This window comes from Ambystoma mexicanum, chromosome 1p (genome assembly GCF_040938575.1).
Source record: "Ambystoma mexicanum isolate Mex_15411 chromosome 1p, UKY_AmexF1_1, whole genome shotgun sequence".
NCBI lineage: Eukaryota > Metazoa > Chordata > Amphibia > Caudata > Ambystomatidae > Ambystoma > Ambystoma mexicanum.
Window position 1 is genome coordinate 925,246,952 of NC_090921.1, and position 19,769 is coordinate 925,266,720.

Genomic DNA, 19,769 nt, shown 5'->3' on the forward strand with positions numbered 1-19,769 from the left:
GACTGAGATTCAAACCTGTGTTGGATATGTTATCTTGCTTCCAAAACAAACGTGTTGCCCCTGAGTTATCCTCCCAGTCCCTAAGTTTGAAATTGTCTGGCATGGCTTTATGGGTGATTTCCTTGTAGTTGTCTAATAGCCATGTTTCTGTGAAGAGGAGTGTGTTGGTGCCGCCCTCACTTAGCAGGTCATACATTTATGTTTTGTGTTTTACCATGGATCTTACATTGATTAAGTTGCTGTGCAGTGTGTGTGTTTTTCCTTGTAAGTTGTTGCCTATCCTTGTTTGTGTCTCAGCCAGGGTAGTGTTTGTTGGGCTCTCTCTTGGGTGTGGCTGTTGCTTGATGAGATTGTGGTTGGGTACTCTGTCTCCTTGTTGAGTAGTTTGATTAAGTTGACGGAATGGTCTCTTTGTTCTGGTTCATGGTGATTGTTGTTGGTTCATTCATGTAGTCCTTTTTCCAGTCTTTGGTTATGTAGGGGATGTGGATGGTTATGGATTCAAGTTTGACACTGATGCTTATTGTGGTCTTATCAAAGGTGGTTTTTGAGTTGCTGTATTTGTGGTGTTGTGGTGTTTGTTTTGGCATCCTATTGGGGACCAGGTTTGCTTGGGTGCTTGTTTGTGGGTTGGTTGATGGTTGTTTGTTCTCCTTTGAGATTAAGTCGTAGGTGGAGAGGCAGCATGATATGTACCCTGTGTTTGCTCTTTTCCTGGTCCGTGTCATTAGTCTATTTGGTTTCTGTTCCGCTGGGGTGCAGTTTCCTTCCTGTTTTTGTTATCCTTTCTTGTTTATTTGCATTTCTTGCATCATGTGTAAGGAAGGCATGGTATCAAAGGAAGACAGACACAAGTGATCACAGTTCAAGGGTAATTATTGAACTGCCAAATGGGTGTGATAGACGTCTAATCTAAACCTAACTCTAAGATGGGAACAAGCTGGCACCATCAAATGCTAATAATGCAGTTCTAGTGGAGTCTAGTCAAATAAAAAAAGGGCCTATACTAAAAATAAACTATTACCAATCCTTACCACTATGTTACAAAATAGTGTGGGATAATTTACAAAAAAAAGGAAGAAGTGATCACAAAATGATAAGTCAGGATTTAGTCTGTGGGCCTCCCTTCCCCATGTTTTTAGCACGGGACAAGTCGGGTCACTCCAGCACAGCACACTCCTGAGCTTCTTTGGCACAATTGTACAGTTCTTTTCACACATATCAGGGCCTTCTGTGCCTAAGTCTCTTTTATGCAAAGGCTCTTGCCTCAGAGGACCTGATGTAGCATAAACAACATATAATGTTCCTTTCCCCTTATTCACTGGTGGTGATTTACTCTTCACCCTGGAACGCACAAAGCCACGCTCGGATCCTTCTTTCAACTTTAGCCTCCTCAGTCGGGCTCAGACCAACTTCAATAATACAAATAATGTTAATTTCTCTATATTCATAGCAGGCGATTTACTCTTCAACCCTGATCCCCCTCAGCTGGGCTCCGATCTTTGTTTCACCATTAGCCTCCCTCTGTCAGGCTCAGACCAACTTCAATTTTAAGGCATCCCTCAGTCAGATTCACATTTGCACAACAATCTTCTCAGATAAATTTAGCTAATCACCCCCGGATCCCCCTCTTACGGACTTAACTGGGTTTTCTTAAAGTTCAATCACACACAAGTTCTTTGTTCATACAATGTTGCTGTGTGCAACCTTGAACATAACACAACAGGCTTGCTATCACTTTCTCCCGACTCACCAGCGGTGCTGAACTCATTGGCGTTGCTTTACTGTCAGAGTCAAGGATAGTACCACAGCGGCAAAAGCTTCTCCCTGCCTTGCCTGTCAATGCGGGAGGGCCCTGTTTACCTTTGACACAGATTACACCATTCGTCAGCTGCAAACCCTGGTCTAAAGTTTCTTTTCCTTGAGGTTTCTTGAAAGTCGCGGTTCTGCATGGGAAAGAGCACGATCATTTCCCTCCTTGCCATCCACTCCAATCTTGGCACTTTCACCTCGGTTTAAACTGCCAGTTTCTATGTGCTGCCTCCTCATGCGGTTTGCCTTGCTCCCAAACTTCACAAATGAAGACTTGCCTCTTTTGGGTTCAGGCTTTCCCTGATGCCACACAATTCACTAAGAAGGCTTCCCTCGGCCGGGCTCGAGCCTCCTTTCAAAGTCCACAATTAGCAACAAAGGGTTTTGGGACTTCTAGTCCCAGAATGCGTTGGGCTAATTTCGCTCCCACTTCACAGCTCCCCGAAATGACATTTTCGGGTATTGGGAGCTGCAGGAGCTAAAAGGGGTTTTAGTGGGATGTCAGGGTATCTCTCTCTGCCACTCAGAGACCTGGGTTTGCCTGCTTGCCCCAGGAGAGGGGTTTTGCTGTTGGTACCACCAGGCAACCCCAGCTGCCCCTGGTTTGGCCTTCTGGAAGTACAGCTCCCTCCTCCACACTGTAGTCTCCTCTCAAGTATTAGGGCCAGTATTTGGGTGGTTTTCTCATCCTCCAGGTCGCCCAGGGTCTCCTGCTTCTTGGCACCTTCCAGTATCACCAACTTGCTCAAAGTGTGCTCTCCTGATCCATCTTTTATACTTCCCGGGAGTGGTGATCATGTTCAGGTGTGCATGGTTGTAAAAGGAGGCCTGACTTTTCCTGGCCTCATTAGCGGGATAGTCGACTTTAGAAAGCTGAGAGTCTGTTTTCTATGTCGGTGGTTCTATGTTGGTAATCCTCATCCTCCCAATTTCTCTCCTCCTTGTCTCAGTGTTTGACAAAAAAAAGGGAGGGGTAGTTGGGAAGTCAGTAACTCCTATATCATGGCATGGTAAAGAGGTGTGAAAGTGAAGGGGATGCTGTATTTCATCTTTGGGTGCACCTGTACTGCTCCCCAAGTTTCTGTATAGTGAAAATCTTTTGGGTTTTTCACACATGGCATGTTTGTGGTCTATGTTTATCTTTTTTTTTATTGGATTTTTGTTCCATTTCTGGGGTTTGTGCCTTCCTGGATTTCTTTTTTTACTTAGAATACTAGGTGGAACCTTCTGTTGTGGTGTACTGAGGCTGTCTCTCTTGCTATGGTGTTTAGCAATAGCCTCTGTTTTGTGAACTTGTTTCGATTACCATATGTTGTATATATCCAGGAGCAGTTGCCTTCCAGGGTCAGTTATATTCCTTGGCTCCAATTAGATCGGTGGATTTCAACACTTTCCCGGTTTCCTATTAAATTGGTGTGGTCCGACATGGATTTACATCTCCCTTGTTGTGATTCTTGTGTAGTGCCTCTGTTTAAGGGTTATGGGTCTTGATCTCCTTGTGTTGATGAGTAACTTAGGTTGGATTTCTGTTCTCCTGGTGGTTTTACTCTACCCTTGTGGGGTCTTGCGTAGTTACCTGCTTCACACTGGCAAAGGCCTCTTTGTGGTGGTTTGATTGTGTTGCTTGTATCATTTCACAGTGGTGAAAACCTATCTGTGGTGGCCCCATTCTTGGGTTGTAAGATGTTGGCAGCCTTACGTCAGCGCTGAGCTGTGGGGGAACATACAATGAAGTGTAATTTGGCGCAACACAGAAAGGTGAAAGCCAGATCTGATATTGTGGTTGTTGTTGGTAGATAGTGTGTTCTGGGTGGAAAACAGTATTATCTAGATTCAGAATACAACCTTACCTCTATAGCGAAATAGCCTTGCATGTGTGTCGCAGCAGGCGGTTATCGCTATGCTTTGCAGGGATGTGGTGCATGTCATTCTCCCAAGCCTCAGATTTTATCTAGATTCAGCGCAAAGTCTAACTTTACAGCGCAACAAGAATTTGCGTGAGTGGCACAGTGTCGAGTTTTTGAACACGCAGGGTTTAAGGAAACGGCAATTACAGTATCTGACTTCGGATTGCTGTGAGATTTGAAGCAAGAGTCATGATAATGAGCACCTGGTTTCTGCTTACTGCCTGATTTTGAGTGCAGCAAGAACTGAAGCGGAACCAATTACAATGTCCAAGTTCAGAGCACTGCGAGATTTACGTGAGGCAATCACTTGGACTAGTTTTGGAGAGTAGGGTGATTTAGGGCATGTATCTAGCTTCAGTGGAGAATTCAGTGGATTCAACTCAATTTCTAGCGTTGAGTGCAGCAGGTTTAAACAGATGTCAAACTTCTGTGGCATCATGCATTTTGCCTTGCTCCCAAAGTTCACAAATGAAGGCTTCCCTCATCCGGGTTCGAGCCTTACCTCATGCTTCACAGTTCACTGAGAAGGCTTTCCTCAGCCGGGCTGAAGCCTTCTTTCAAAGTCCACAATTAGCAAGAACAGTTTTTGGGACTTTTAGTCCCAGAATGCATTGGGTTAATTTCCCTCCCACTTCACAGCACACCCAAATGACATTTTCGAGCATTGGGAGCTGCAGGAGCTAAAAGGGGATTTAGTGGGAGGTATCTCCCTCTGCCCCTCAGAGAACTGGGTTTTCCTGCTTGCCCCAGGGGAGGAGTTTTGCTGTTGGTACCGCCAGGCAACCCCAGCTGTCCCTGGTTTTGCCTTCTGGAAGTACAGCTCCCTCCTCCACATTGCAGTCTCCTCTCAAGTATATGGGGCCAGTGTTTGGGTGATTTTGCTCGTATCTTTTGTTTTAAATAATCATTGCTAAAAGTTGTTCCTTTGTAATGTTAAATTTAGGGCAATGATATTCATTTTTTGTGAAACTTCTTAAGTTACTGTTACTTTGTTAATGTAGGATGTATGTTATGGGTTTTTTGGTACATATTTGGATTCAATTCTAGAGATTTAGTTGGGTTTTCCATATTGGTTGAACTGTTTTGTTTTTAAGTAAGAGAGGGCAAACTTTGTAACAGATTCTGATCCTAAACTATTCACAAATCGTATTATGAAGTTATTTTCATCTATCTGAGTTCTGGTTTCATATATTCAACTATGACGAAACACAATAGCAAATAGAACACTAGAAAAGACTTCTAATCAGCCTTTCCCCAGATATATATGAAGTGTCTTTGCATTCACAAAACCAGTGGAACTCAATGTTTCTTGGTTCTATGATCACACATTCAATTACCATTTTAAATTGCAATATTAATATATGTGACTGTGACAGATAGCCATCTGTGAGGATGAACTATTGTGAGATGATTTTGATTTGTTGTGATGAAATTATGCATATAGCTCCACCTCTGAAAGTAGGGCCTGCTAATCAGACCCCGCTTTCATAATGCTGCACTCTAAATAAGCATAGTGAACACGTGACATTTCTGAGCTTTTCTAATGATACCTCTGAGCTGCTTTTTTGTGGTTTGACAACAGGGCAGTCCATGACATGGGCACTCCTGCCACCAATCAAATGTGTACCAGTAAGGATCTGCCTTTGTTCGTGGATAGTCCTGAGCCTAAAACAAATAATATATTTGTGGGCCACAGGATTTGATGGCGAATGACATATCTAAGTATAAGCAAAACAAAAGAGGTGATGCCTGAAAGGTTTATAATTAATCTTAACCTCTGGCATTGCTCTGGGCAACCCTACACATTATCGTTCTTCGCCTGCCAATCCATTACAAAAGGGGAAAGCCCATATGCAAATCAAGCTTGGTCTCACCTGATGCCAGAGGTTAGGATTAATTCCAAAACTACCAGCCATCACATCTTTTGTTTTGCATAAATTTACCTGAGTGGGATGGGTATGCCCAGAAGTGGATCCCGAGCCTGCTGGGCCTAGAGAACCAAGCTACTCCTCACTGATGACACCCAATGAGGCAGATACATGTACGGGGATGCTTGTTGTCTCGTGCAGAAGGGATGTGACCTGGCAGTTTTGGCAGGACTGCTCTTTTTGGAGTGGGACAAAGCCTGGTTTGCATATGGTATTTTCCCTTCTTTCATGTCTTGGCAGGCTGAAGAATGATGGTCTAGAGGATTGCCCAGAACAATGCCAGCGGTTTGGATTCATTTAAAAGCTTAGAGTCATCTCCTCTTTTGTTTTTCATATCTAATTAATAGCCATATATGGCAATGACATGGTGATCTCTTGGACTGCAAAATTATATTTGTCAAAACCTAGAGATAGCCTTTCCTTTTCAGTTTTGTTACTTGTAGCCTTCCTGGTCAGGGGCTAATGTGAATTCACTGTCTGGGGCTGCCTTTCTCCCCCAATAATTTTTTTAAAAATGTGTGCTCGACTTTAGCAAAAGCCTTCGTCTTCCCTGGGAAAGGGTTGTCACCTCCAAGTATGAGAGGAACTGCACCGAGGAAACAGGGAAAGGTTCAGTACATTAAATATCTGAATCTGTCAGACCAGGGGAAGTCACACCAGATGGTTATACCTTTTGATGTGGGCAGACAGAGAAAGGGGGAATAGTAGAGTAGGCCAGGAGATAACTTTCCAAGTGGAAAGTGATTCTGCCATCTTGGATTTTCCTAGAGCTCCAAAACATTCTGTCTCCCTTGCCATTTCCTACAGACAAAAGACTATGGGTGTCACGTCAACAGACAAGAAGATTCTGAGACAGCCCTCAGGAATGTCTCTTTAAAAAAGGCTACAAGGGAAACAATCCTCTGGGGTGCTCAAAGTGCAGGGGCTCCCGGTTCGATGTTGAACAGCCTAAAACCAATAACAAAGCTACTGATGGTGGTTGTGTCCCCATGGCCTCCTGAAAGTGCTTTAGAAACATTTAAGATGCATTTTTTACCAACAATACCTTGACCTAGTACATTACTCCTGATATCAGTGTGTGTGCAACCCTCTTTTCATATTCGCTTTTATTCAAAAGTCTGCATTCTCTGTATTGTCCATTGCAAGTGGCGGCCATTTATGTTTTTATGTGTGTATATTGTTAGTTTAATACAGTATTTTATTTTCGTTGAACCTTGTTTGAACACTCTTTTACCAGAGTACAATTGTTGTTTGGACTACGCTTATATCAGCTTACCACACCTCCTGAAGAGTTTATCCTGCCCTTGGTCTGGAATAACCTAAGAGGCCAAAGAAGCATAGCGGCAGGCTGTGCTTTTTTCACCTTTATGATTGTGATAAATGCTAGTTTAGTAGCACTGCCTGGCTAAGTAGTTGTTTTAAAAAGTACAGTTCGTACAATAGCACACCTTGTTATTCTAATAATGTTGATCCGTATGTGAAACTAAGCCCTTTAGAAAAAACATGGGTGCAGGTTAGGTAGCTCACACTGACACAGAGTTGGAAAAAACTATGCAAACAAAGTTGGTGTTTGTAGAGTATCAGACACTCCCACCCCCTGCACACCTTATTGCTGTGTCTAACAGCCAAAATTACATAAACACATGTAGCGGAAACAAAAGTCACATCCTGCCCCTATTCTCCGCCATACAAATCAACAAAAATGAGCCGTGGTGATAATCAACTGTGTAAAAATCTTATGCAAGGATTTTACGCTGTTGATACCCGCCACAGCATATGTCGCCTAGGAACACTGGTATACAGGTGCGTTATAAATATCATGTCATATTTACGCAGAGCCGAAAATGAGCTCCATTGTGTGCAGGCCGCATAGTAGTGTTGTACTTTGTAAGAGCAGCACAGAGCTGTGGCACAGTCGGTTCCATGTCCCTTTGCTGATGAACATTTCTTCAAAGTAATTTTCTACGAATACATTACTTCAAAAAAACTAATTGATTTAAATATATACATTACATGGCCACGGCATGGCCATGTAGTTATGGTTAAGTTGCTGTTTCCATAGGAAGAGCCCTATTTGGGGGGTTTATAACTTCTCTCTCCCTGGACGAATCCTCACCAAACGTTGCAAAAAAAGTATATGGGTCACTCTGAATTATTTTGCAAAGTTTGGTGAGGTTTGGTACAGGGGGGGCAAAGTTATGAGGGGAGTTCCAAAACTTCTTTTTCTCCCATAGACTGAATGGGGAATAAACTTTGCTCATGCCTACAGCCCAAACCGCTGGACGGATTTTCACCAACTTTGGACCAGGAGCAGCGGCTTGGTCCCGAAAGCTGCCTTTGCAAATTTGGTGAAAATCCGTCCAGTATTTTTTTTTTTAAATGACCAAAAAGTAGGTCACAAAAAATTAGTGATATCTATTTTCGGTCCGCAGACACACTTCCCTGTTCGCTCCGCGGACAGTGTCCTGATTGGCTGGGCGATGCGCGTCGTGTCCGCGGACATTGGACATGTTCGCTGATTGGGTGGTTGAGAGCATGTGGTGCTTCAGATTTTCTGGGCACGCCCGCCATCTTGTATTTGCGGACATCCGCAGACAGCGCGGTGAAACTTGGTGGAAAAATACTATTTAGTCAAGTGTGCTGGCGTGTAAGACAGTTTGGGGAGGGTGGGGGAGTAAGAGATGGGTTAAATGTTGTATTTATTTAGGAGGCAGTCACCCCTGTTGTGTTCGTTCTGACCGAGATAATACGGGTGTCCTGAAATATTCGTAAATAAACAAAATGGGGGTGTCCTGAGGGCACTGCACCTGTCCGTATGGTTCGTAGGCAAGTTGAAACTGTTCTAAGAACACATCAAGTGTCCTGGGATGTTCATCAATAAAAGAAATGGGGGTGTCCTGAGGATGCTATGCCTGTCCGTATTGTCCGTAGGCAAGTTGAAATTGTTCTAAGAACACATCAAGTGTCCTGGGATGTTCGTAAATAAACAAAATGGGGGTGTTCAGAGGACGCTATGCCTGTCCGTATTGTTCGCAAGCAAGTTGAAACTGTCCTAAGAACACACGCGGTGTCCTGAAATGTTCGTAAATAAACAAAATGGGGATGTCCTGAGGATGCTGTCAGTATTGTTTGTGGGCAAGTTGAAATTGTTCTAAGAACCCTTCAAGTGTCCTGGGATGTTCGTAAATAAACAAAATGGGGGTGTCCTGAGGACGCTATACTTGTCCGTATTGTCCGTAGGCAAGTTGAAACTGTTCTTAGAACACACGCGGTGTCCTGAAATGTTCGTAAATAAACAAAATGGCGGGTATCCTGAGGACACTATACCTGCCCGTACTGTTTGTAGGCAAGTTGAAATTGTTCTAAGAACACTCATATTGTTCGCAGACATTAAAAGTGCCCATATGGCATAGTTAGAATGTTTGATTCTATGGGTGTGGTCTATGGGTGTGATATGCTACGGCCCTGCACCCAAGACTCTAGGCCCTGGCCACAACCACCGCAGCATATCACACCCATAGTGGCTTATAATTTTGGCACCGAAGAACAAATGTATAAGCACTGAAGTTATAAGCCACTATGGGAGTAATATGCTGTAGTGGTTGGGGCAAGGGCCTAGAGTCTTGGGTGTATGGCCAAGACCAAATTTATAAGCACTGAAGCTATAAGCCACTATGGGAGTGATATGCTGTAGTGGTTGTGGCCAGGGCCTACAGTCTTGGGCGCATGGCCAACACCAAATTTATAAGCACCAAAGTTATAAGCCACTATGGATGTGATTTGCTGCGATGGTTGTACTTATTATAATATACTTACTGTTTGGTTTAGTAACTGGAGTACATATATTCCTTGTTAATTTGTGTGATAAAAGAAAAGATCATGTTAGTATTGGTAGTTTGTAACGACTTATAACATTGAATAATCGACATATGTTTTTATTTTTTTTACCCTCATATTTGTTAGATTACAAACCAGTGTACTGTGCAATGTGCTCAGTTTCTGTGTTTGTTGCTAATATCATTGGGTCTGTGTTATGCTACAGTCTATTTGTTTGTTTGTTTTCAGTGTCCACTTGTTGTTTCTGGCTAATGTTCTATGTGTTGGCTTGTTGCAGATTTTCGGAGCAGATACCTGTTGGCATATTCTAACTGTGTATTTTTTGTTATAATGAAATGGTATTGATTTATCTGTTTGGATATTGTAAAATCTTGGGGCAGTTAGATACCAGTTGGCGTATTCTAACTGTTTATTTTTTTATATAATTTATTTGTATTCATTTATCTGTTTAGTTGTAGAATCTTGGGCCAGTTAGATACCTGTTGGCATATTCTAACTGTCTATTATTTGTTATAATAAAGTGGTATTGATTTATCTGTTTGGATATTGTAAAATCTTGGGGCAGTTAGATACCAGTTAGTGTATTCTAACTGTCTATTTTTTGTTATAATATAGTGGTACTGATTTATCTGTTTGGTTATTGCAAAATCTTGGGGCAGTTAGATACCAGTTGGCGTATTATAACTGTTTATTTTTTTTATATAATTTAGTGGTATTCATTTATCTGTTTAGTTGTTGTAGAATCTTGGGGCAGTTAGATACTTGTTGGAATATTCTAACAGTTTATAGTTTTTTTAATTGAAGTCTTGTTAATGTTTAAGTACAGATTAGTTAATAAATTTTGGTTTAAAGAAGATTAAATAAGCGTTTGTAAGATTTGCTGGTAATCTCTGCTTTAGAGTAATGGTACTATCATTACATTCGAACGATCCACATTTTTTTATATATGCAGTATAGTGACATGCATTGGTTGTGGCTCCTGTGTGGTAGATTAAACCTATTGTTGTGAAGGTTTTCTTACCAAGTGATACTTGACCATGTGTAAATCCAGTCAGCTTGCAGTTGTTTTTGGTACCATCTGCATTGTAGCATAGAAGCATTAGTATTATGTATTTACTATGTGTTTGTATTAGTAAGGTGGAGCGATTATCCGAATAGCAGGTAGTACATAATCTACCTTGGTTTGCATTTTGTACAAGTTTCTGAAATGGAACGGATTCACAATTGTGTATGGATAAATACACAAAGCGCTCATTGGGGATTTGTTCCTGTGTCACATTGTTGCAGAGAGTGCATGTATTTTTCCACATGTATGAAATCTGGAAGATTTCATTTATAGGTATGTTTTTGTTTTCCAGTACTTGTAGTAGGTACATTAGAAATTCTTGTGGATCTTCCTGTGAGTTTAAAGTGAATTTCACCATTCCAGCACAGTAGTCCAATTGTTGTCTTATTCCATGAACACTATACATGTTGTCAGGATTGTTTGTTGCGTTTCTATGAAGTACTAACATTTGCAAACACAATTGGTCTGTACTGTGTAAGTAAATGTTGTCAACAATTGGTGGTAATTGAAATAGAATATTCATTGCTACATTTGCGTAGCAATTTAGACCAGTTATATTTGAAAATTTAAATGGACCATAAAAGTCTGTGTCGAAGTCATTTTTTCAGAATGTGTGTTGTTTCTTTGAAGAAGTACTTGAGTTACTTTTTAGGTTCTTCTTTGGTTGTGGTAATTGATGAAGTATTAGTTTCTTTTACTCTCTTTGGAGGATTTGCAGTGACATCCTGTTGAATTTCTGTTTGATTTAGTTTTCTTTTATAACGTTTTACTTTTTGTGGAACAGGATATGTTTTTAGATGGGGGTGTATCGTGAACAAAGTCTATTCTATTCTAAAATGCAAGGAACATCAGCGTTTACTTTACTTGCATGAAAGTTGATTAGAAATAGACCATCAAGTGTACGTAAGCATGATAGTGCTACGTAGTTCATGCCTTCTTTAAAGACTGTGTTACCAATATCTATCAATGCTTTGTCTAGGGTAAGACCTTGTGATTTATGAATGGTGACTGCGTATGCAAGAGTTAGAGAAAATTGTTCTCTGCGTACATACATGTCTTTGAAGAGAAGGAATCGAGCTGTTGAGCGTCCTATCCTTTTCACTTCTAAAAGTTTGTCAAAGAGAATATTGACAAACTGAATGTTGTTGTCACGTGGTTATGTTTGAAAGCCAACAACTGTACCCAGTGCACCATTAAATAGTCCTTGATCCACGTCAAGGTTACATTTAAGCATTACTCTACAGTTTAAGGATAATTTTAATATTTTTTCCAACCCAGCTGTGTTGGAGATTGAATTTTCTAAACTATCTAGTCTTGTTGTGGCTTGCTCACACATGGGTATTGTAATACCATGTATGTCTAGTTTGTCTGTGGCGCTAATTTCAAATAATTGGTTGCATTTCTTTTTTCAACATTGTTTCATTGAATTTGGAACAGCTTGCAAAGGTTGGCATTTAGGCCATACAATTGATATTTTTGTGTGCTAATTGTTCCATAACACCCATAGCACATGCATTATCGCCATAAAGTGCATGAATGTGCTGGGTTTTCAATTTTGTTTGTGCTTCTTGAGATAGTATACCAACTCTAATACTTTTTAGGATGTTGGCATAAGTGAGATCTGCAGATTGCCACAAGTTTTCTGTTAATTCTCTGTATTGGAAATGTTGCCAAAGGTTGACATTTCCTATGCTGCTAAGAGTTTTACGGCAGAGTTTGTGTCCTAAGGTTTTAAAAATAGGCTCACCTTTCACTGGTGTCAATTGAAGATCTCCGAAAACAATAATGTGTTTTCCTGCACAGAGCTCTTCATTGTTTGTTTTGAGTACTTCTTGTAATCTGAGGTGAATCATAGCGAACATTAGGTTGGAGACTATGCTCACTTCATCTATTAGTAGAATTTTCATTTGTTTTAACACTCTGCGCAGTTCCATTTCAACTTCTGTAGAAAGTTTGTAATAGTCTAATTTGATTTGGTGTTTTACTGGCAGGAGTAGTAATCGGTGTAAAGTGACACCGCCTATGTTGTAGGCAGCTAAACCTGTGGGGGCAGTGACAACAGCTGACAGTTTGTTGTTTGTCAATTGTTGAAGGAATTTGCTGATGATTTTGATTAAGAATGTTTTGCCAGACCAGCTTCACCACTGACGTACAGTAGTATAGGTTTGTAATTTTGGCAGGTGCATTCTTTATTTTCATGTTGTACACATGTGCAATTTCTTTTGTTACTTCTTGAAAAATGCTACGCTGCTCATTGTTTAGTTTTGATTGTAGTATAGTTCAGTCTTCTTTATCTTCATACTGACACATGGTGCTTTCGACTTCTGTCATAGCTAATTCTGCCTCATTTGCTATTAGTGGCTGTCCCAGTGGTTCTCTTCTTCCTGTTACAGAAGGTTGACTACTGTCAGGAGTGTCCTTATCTAGTTGGGCCTGGAGTTCTTCTTCGTGTTGCTGTTCATTGTGCAACATTGTTTTGTAGTGTGTAAAGTTTACATCGGTTATAGTGCTTTCATTTGCATCTTTGTAGGAGTCATAGTTATCTAGTATTTCTTCTTCTTTTCACCATGGTTTAAAGAGTTGTAGCAGGGACATGTAATATAGTTCTTTATGTTGAAGAGTCTTTAATGACAATTTCATATGATTAATTAAACTTGGTTTGGTGAGTTTTACTAAGCTGCCTTCACAATTTGTCACTCTGTATCTACCTTTTTTTAATCGGGTTTTATATTATTTGTGTATGTGAAGTTTTGGGCTATGTAGTATAGAGACATGATTTCCAAAGTGGTACTTCTGTTTGGGTAGTATGTGTCCAGCAAATTGTTTTTCAAAATGTCTTGGCTGTTGGGGTCATTTTTGGCTATTGTTTCTATGTCGTTGTATGATTTGAGAACTCTTTTTCTAGATTTAGCAGGACCAAGACTTAGCCATACTATATTTTCAGATTTTCCATACAAAGCAGTACCGGTTAAACGATCGGCTACTTTATAGGAGCCAAATTTTCTATGGGAGAGCATTTTTATGCCCAAGGTGTACAATTTCTGAGACAGTGTTTTGTCTGATGACAGGTCCTTCCAGAGGACTTGAAGCTATGTTTTTTCTGCTCTGGTTAAGTATGCTGTAACATATCGTGCAACTGCAGTGGAATTGTCTGCAATGTACTGCACATCTATGTTTGCATTCCATAAGAGGGCAATGATTGTAATCATTGATATATTTTTCTTCTTCTGTTCTTTTTATATAATATGTATGTTTAGGTGATTTACCTTTAACACTATGTCTAACTGAAGACATGAAGTTGTTTACTTGACCTGTTTTTGTAACTGGTCTAGGGAAATCAAAGCGGCATTTGGTGTAGTATTTCCCTTTGCTTTTGTATTTGCGACGACAATATTTGCCAAATTTGTGTCTTTGAAATTGTAAAATTTGTGCATGAAGATCACTATTTGTTGCTTCCGATAGAATTTCAAAAGTTACATATTTTTCCATAAACTGTAACACAGTGGCATCATTGTCTTGACCAAATTTAGGAGCATCTTTAATCCATAAAAGCATGTGGATATGTGGTGCTCCTCTGCCATGGTATTCTTTTCTCCAAAAGAAGTGTTGCACTTCTCCGAGGGGAGGAACAATTTTATTACAAATAAAGTGTAGCTTAGCAATGAAGCGATGATGAACATATCTTGAAACATTAACAGGATCTAGAGAACAAAGTGCTCCAGGTGTTAGTATATCTATGTCTGTTTTGTTTTTGTTTGATATTCGTAGGAAATCATGTAAATCTTGCCATGCATATTCTGCACAACTTAATGTAACTAACCAAGTGGGTGGGCCAAGGTTTCTTACCATACAACGTACATCTCCATGACGCCGGAACCAGTACTCTATAGTACCATGCATGTTTGCTAATAGCTTTGTAATACTTGATTGTAAAACCTCATCTTTTTCTTGCACTTTTTGTAATAATTGTGTAGCTGACATATTTTGAAAGTGGGTTCCTGATTTTAATGTGTGTGCAACTCCGTAACATAGAGTTGCTAGTTCACTTTCAAAGAGTTGGTGGAATATGTATTCCACATTTTGTCTAAATCTGGGATCTTCGGAACACATACGTAACAAGCGGTATTCTAATACTGTTATTTGAATAGGTCTATCATCGTACCTTCCTCCTTTGACAGTAGGAAAGAGTAGAGGAAAAGCATGTGCTTCTATACTTTTTTCCCATATGCTGATTGGTGATCCTATTGTTTGTCACATTTGGTACGTTTCTAGTGCATCTTCTACGGTGTCATTAAAGTGCAATGGATGAATTGTATAATGGTCTAAAGTATTGGATACTGTAGCAGGATCTAGAAGCTCAAATTGACCAGTTTCTGGTGAATCTTGAATTATTTCAGTGGTTCCCTTCAGGTTTTCTTCAATATTAATTAAGATACTGGTGAGATAGCTCAGTGGGTTGAGCGCTCGCTGCTGCGATCTGAGCGTGAGCTGCAGGTCGCAGGTTCGAATCCCGGCAAGGCCAACTCAGCCTTTCATCCTTCCAAGGGCGATAAATGAGTACCAAATTTCCGGTTGGGTGATATTGTATATAAATATGTGCTCTGTAAAGCGCTTTGGATTAAGGCGCTACATAAATAAGACATCATTATCATTATTAATTTCTTTGTAGTATTCCTTATTGTCTTTTAGATATTGCAAGGCTTGTCTAACTTTATGTAAATCTATCAGTTGTTGCCAAATTGTTTTGTCTTTTGTAGGTACACCATTTACTAAGATAATTAAAGATTGCTCCATTGGACGTTGCACTCCCAGAGTGTGCACATTTTGTTTTAGATCTAATGGTAAATAAAATACTTTGCCACAAATGCCTTTCACCAATTCAAAGGGAGGTAATTTTGCTGTTTTTGGTTGAAGGCGTATTATTGCTTGAAAGGGGTGCACTGTTTGAATTATGACGCTCTCATATGAATTGAGTTGTTGTAGGGGTTTTGGTAGTGGGAATAATTCCAAATTATTAGTGATAGCACATGAAGGAGTTTGGTTGTTGTCAAGTTTTATAGTGCAGTAACTGCAAAGTATTAAGTGGTCAGTTATTTCGGATTTGTTTTCTGCTCTAAGGTAGTTGTTGCTAGTCTGTTGTAAAGCTATTGCATTTTGTAAGTAGATTTCACTTCCAAAATATTTATTCTGGATATAGTCGATTTCTTCAAGTAGGTCCTTGGCTGTATCATGTAGAAGAATGTTGTTTAAATTGGCTAGTTCTAAAGCAGCACTTTTAGCATAGTACAGTTTATAGACTAGATTTCTTATAGTTGAATGATGTGTTGATATCATTTTGATATGATGGAAGGTGGTTTTGCAAATAGGTCCTGAAATACAGGCTAATGAATGTCTGTGTAGTCCTGTGTACTTGCGCACTGGACAGGTATCCATATTTTGCATTAGTTTCAATTTGATTTTGTCTTTGCCTTTCACATAGTGATTGAGGAATTGGCGTAAAGATTTGAAAGATTTTTTGGGAATGTTACACATTGACGTGCATGGCCATTTGTATACTAGACGTTCTGGTTCAGTTGAATGGAGAGGTAATTCTAAGTTTTCTGGAGATATTTTTGTAAGCAGTATTTCTTGTTCCATTATGGTATTATTAAATTTTCATAACCTCGTCCACTGCTATGTATGGCAATTGCATTTTGTTTGCTTTTGTTTGTATGCTTCTGCATTGAAATGTGGTTCTGTGCTTGTGGTGTGACTCCACTCACCTCCACAGTTATTTAAGAAGTTATTTTTGTTGACATTTTGTTTATTGAGAAGTCTTTTTTGTAATTTAGTCATTAGTTTTGTTAGTGGTTTCATTTTGTTTAACACTAAAATAAATAACTTTCTTTTAAGAAGGATTGCACTGTCTGTCAAAGCTTCTAAGATTAATTTTCTACGGTAGGTTTTAAGGGTTGTGCATGATTTCTCTCCTGTTTTTATAAGATTTTGAAGGACTCTGAGGCAGACCATTTTTGCTAAAATACTTTTTTTGGTTTGCTTACTTGGCACTATGTCAAGATTTATAGGAACAGTTTCAGCAGTAGTGGTAGCTGAATTCTTGATAATCATTTTCTGTTTCGTTTTACATTTTGATAGAGGAGGCAAAGTTTCTGTAATTGAAGCTTGTTTTGTTTCGCTAAATGACTGTATTAGCTGTTTTGTTTGAACTTCTTGTACAAATTCTGCTAGAGATGGATGCTTATTTTGGACACTTCTATTTTCATTTGCTCTACTTCTGGGTTGCTTTCTACGGACTTGTTTTTTGGTAGGCATTCTTTAGGGTCTGTTGAAAAAAATAAAGAAGGTATGGGTTGGGGTGTTCTGCAATGTATGTGTGCTGTGTGCATGAGTGTTTGAGTATGATGATAAAGATGTATGTGTTGGTGTGTGATTGTGCATTGGGCAACTACAACTAGTTTTGAAGGGTATTCTTGAATTAATGTGCTGCTAAACTGGGCCTCAGATGTCAGTAAAAAGTAAGCTAGTGTTGAGGAGAAGCACAAATTGTACATCTAATGGTATAGAATTAAAACAGTTCTTTGTTCTATAATATTAAAATTCTAGGGGCTGATTTATGTCATTTTTGCGTCGAAAAATGAGGATTTGTGCGCCATTCTGCCTGCAAATTCCTGTTTAAGAAATGGGGATTTGTGGACAGAATGGTGCACAATCTCTGTTGTTAGGCGCTGAAATACCATGAATGAACCCCACAGTGTGTTCGAGTAATAGTAAAAATATTATGGTGGTATTTAACTTACTTTTTTGGTGGAATGAGCAGGTTTCTTCTGAGTTGTTGTTTGTACTTCAGATTCTGCTGCTGCTTTTCAGAAGAGTGGTCTTCACTGCAATTGTAAAGGAAAGAAATTAGTAATTGTGTGTGTTTATAGCACTGATGTTAACTTAGACATTGATGTTTATGTTTTTGTACAAGTATTCTTGTTTGACATCTGAATATAGTGTGTGCATGCAATTTTGTTTGACTGTGTGCACTCTTTATATTTTACTTTAAATATGTTAGTTCAAAATGCTTTTCAAATGTGTGTGTAAAAAGAAATTAAATAGCATATAGGTTTGGAAGTGACAGTTGATTATAACAGATGGGGAAAATGACAGTAAGTTCATTTTATAGGTTATACAGGTTAAAAGACAGTTAATCTCTTTATATGCATTTATAAGTATTGTACATGTACTATAGAGAAAATATGCATACCTCTAGTTTGTGTTCATGCATATGGACATGCATGCAGCTGCAAGTAGAAATCTTGGAGATTTGTACAGTAGTTCATGTAGTAGGTGCTTTCCAATGATATGACACTTGTACTAAGAGTGATTAACAGTACATTTGAAGTGCTGATCTATGATGATGGAGTTAGATGTAGAGGTCCTGGATGTGATTGGTGGATGGTTGTGTGTCTGCCTAGCTGTATCCAATGAGGTAATGGCACAGAGAGTGAAGTGGAAATGGTTGAAGGGGTGTCCATGTTACGATATGTCCGCAGACATGGCGGTAGTCCACGGACATCGCTTGTTACATACGGGGATTCTGGGGTGGGAAGGCATGCAAATGAAAATGAGCAGTGCGATGGATTGGACAGTAAAGTTTAGTGGGTGTGTTGTGTCAAGAGAAAATTTGTTCAAAAATTTTTTTTACCTGAGAGAAGAACAGATAGCTATGGTTGTGTGTTTCAGAAAAAAGATTGTCTGGATTTTGGGAGACTCGTGGATACATTGGTTGAAGGTGCATGCAGAAAGCTGTGGAGTAGCTGTATATCTTGGATTCCCACATGTGGAAGTGCACTGGCATGGAGTGCGTGGAATGAAGTGGCTGGACTTGCTACCTCTCTGTGCTACTTTGGAGACAGAGCATCATCCAGACATAATGATAATTCATTGTGGAGGGAATAGTTTAGGACGTGTGCCTGGAATTTCTTTGCAATTTGCAATGAAAGAAGGACTTGGGAATGTCATGGACATGTTTCCAAATTCTGAAGTAATTTTTTCTCGGATTGCGCAGAGACAGATGTGGCTGCGTTCTTCTTCCTTTGGTCCACAAATGGAGAACGCGAGGCGCAATGTCAATAAGGCTGTTTGTGCCTTGCTAAGAGATGTTGGCATGTCCTATTATGTTTCGTAGCACATACATTTTTCGCATAGACGGAGTCCATCTTACTTATGCTGGCAATCAGATTTTTCTGAGAAATGTACAAAATGCATTGCAACCTTTTTTGGAATTTCAGCCATCCATTTTGCAGTAGGTGTTGACCATTTCAAGTTTTTCAAACACAAACAAACACCACCAAAAGGCTATTTTCAGAGCCACCACTTCCTCCCAGAGAAAAATGCAATGGTTATGATAGGGCAGCAGCCCAAAATTTTAGATGTCCGCGAACTGTCCGCGAACTTCTATAAAATACACAGGGCCCTGTTCCATTTATTTGCTACTTCTATTTTTAAACTGTGAAAGGTGGCACTGAAAAGAGCCTTTTATATTTTTGTTGTTTTATATTTTTTTGTTTTTTTACACATGACACACTAGGAGAGGAGGGGGGTAAGGGGAGGACACCAAACAAAGGGATAAGAAAGGGTGGGTGGAGGGAGGAAGATGTAGGGTGGGCCTTACTTAGGTAGTGGACAGGTCTTCTTGTGCTCTGAGACCGTAGTCTCAAAAGCACTACAAAGTCTCTCCCCCCTGCAGAGTACTGTGTCACAGTACATACACACAACTGTGACCCTCGAAAGGTAAGGGTCATCAGCATTGCGAATGGCCTGTGAGGCAGCTGGAGGGATACGCTCTCCCACAGGAGTGTTCCTTGTGGTGACAGGATTGGAAACAGAGGATGTAGTAGAGGATCTCAACCTACTACACTCCTCGCAAGGTACAACCTTGCGAATGGCCCCACCGTGGGTGTCGCTTCATAGTTGTCGTACCAAAGCTGTACGAACCAAGCCTCCCGCGACTGAGCACCATTTTGCACTCATTGCAGGTGACTTTGTTCGCACGCGCCTTGGGTACGTTACCATGAATGGTAAATAACCGCCACACCCAAGAGTCACGGCGAGTGCTGGTAGTAGGGACTTCCACTACCTCATCCTCTTCATCCTCCTCTACATCCTCACTCCTGTTCCCCTCTTCAGGCCCTTGGGGCGGTGGTGGTGGTGGTAGAGGGGGTGGGGGTGGTG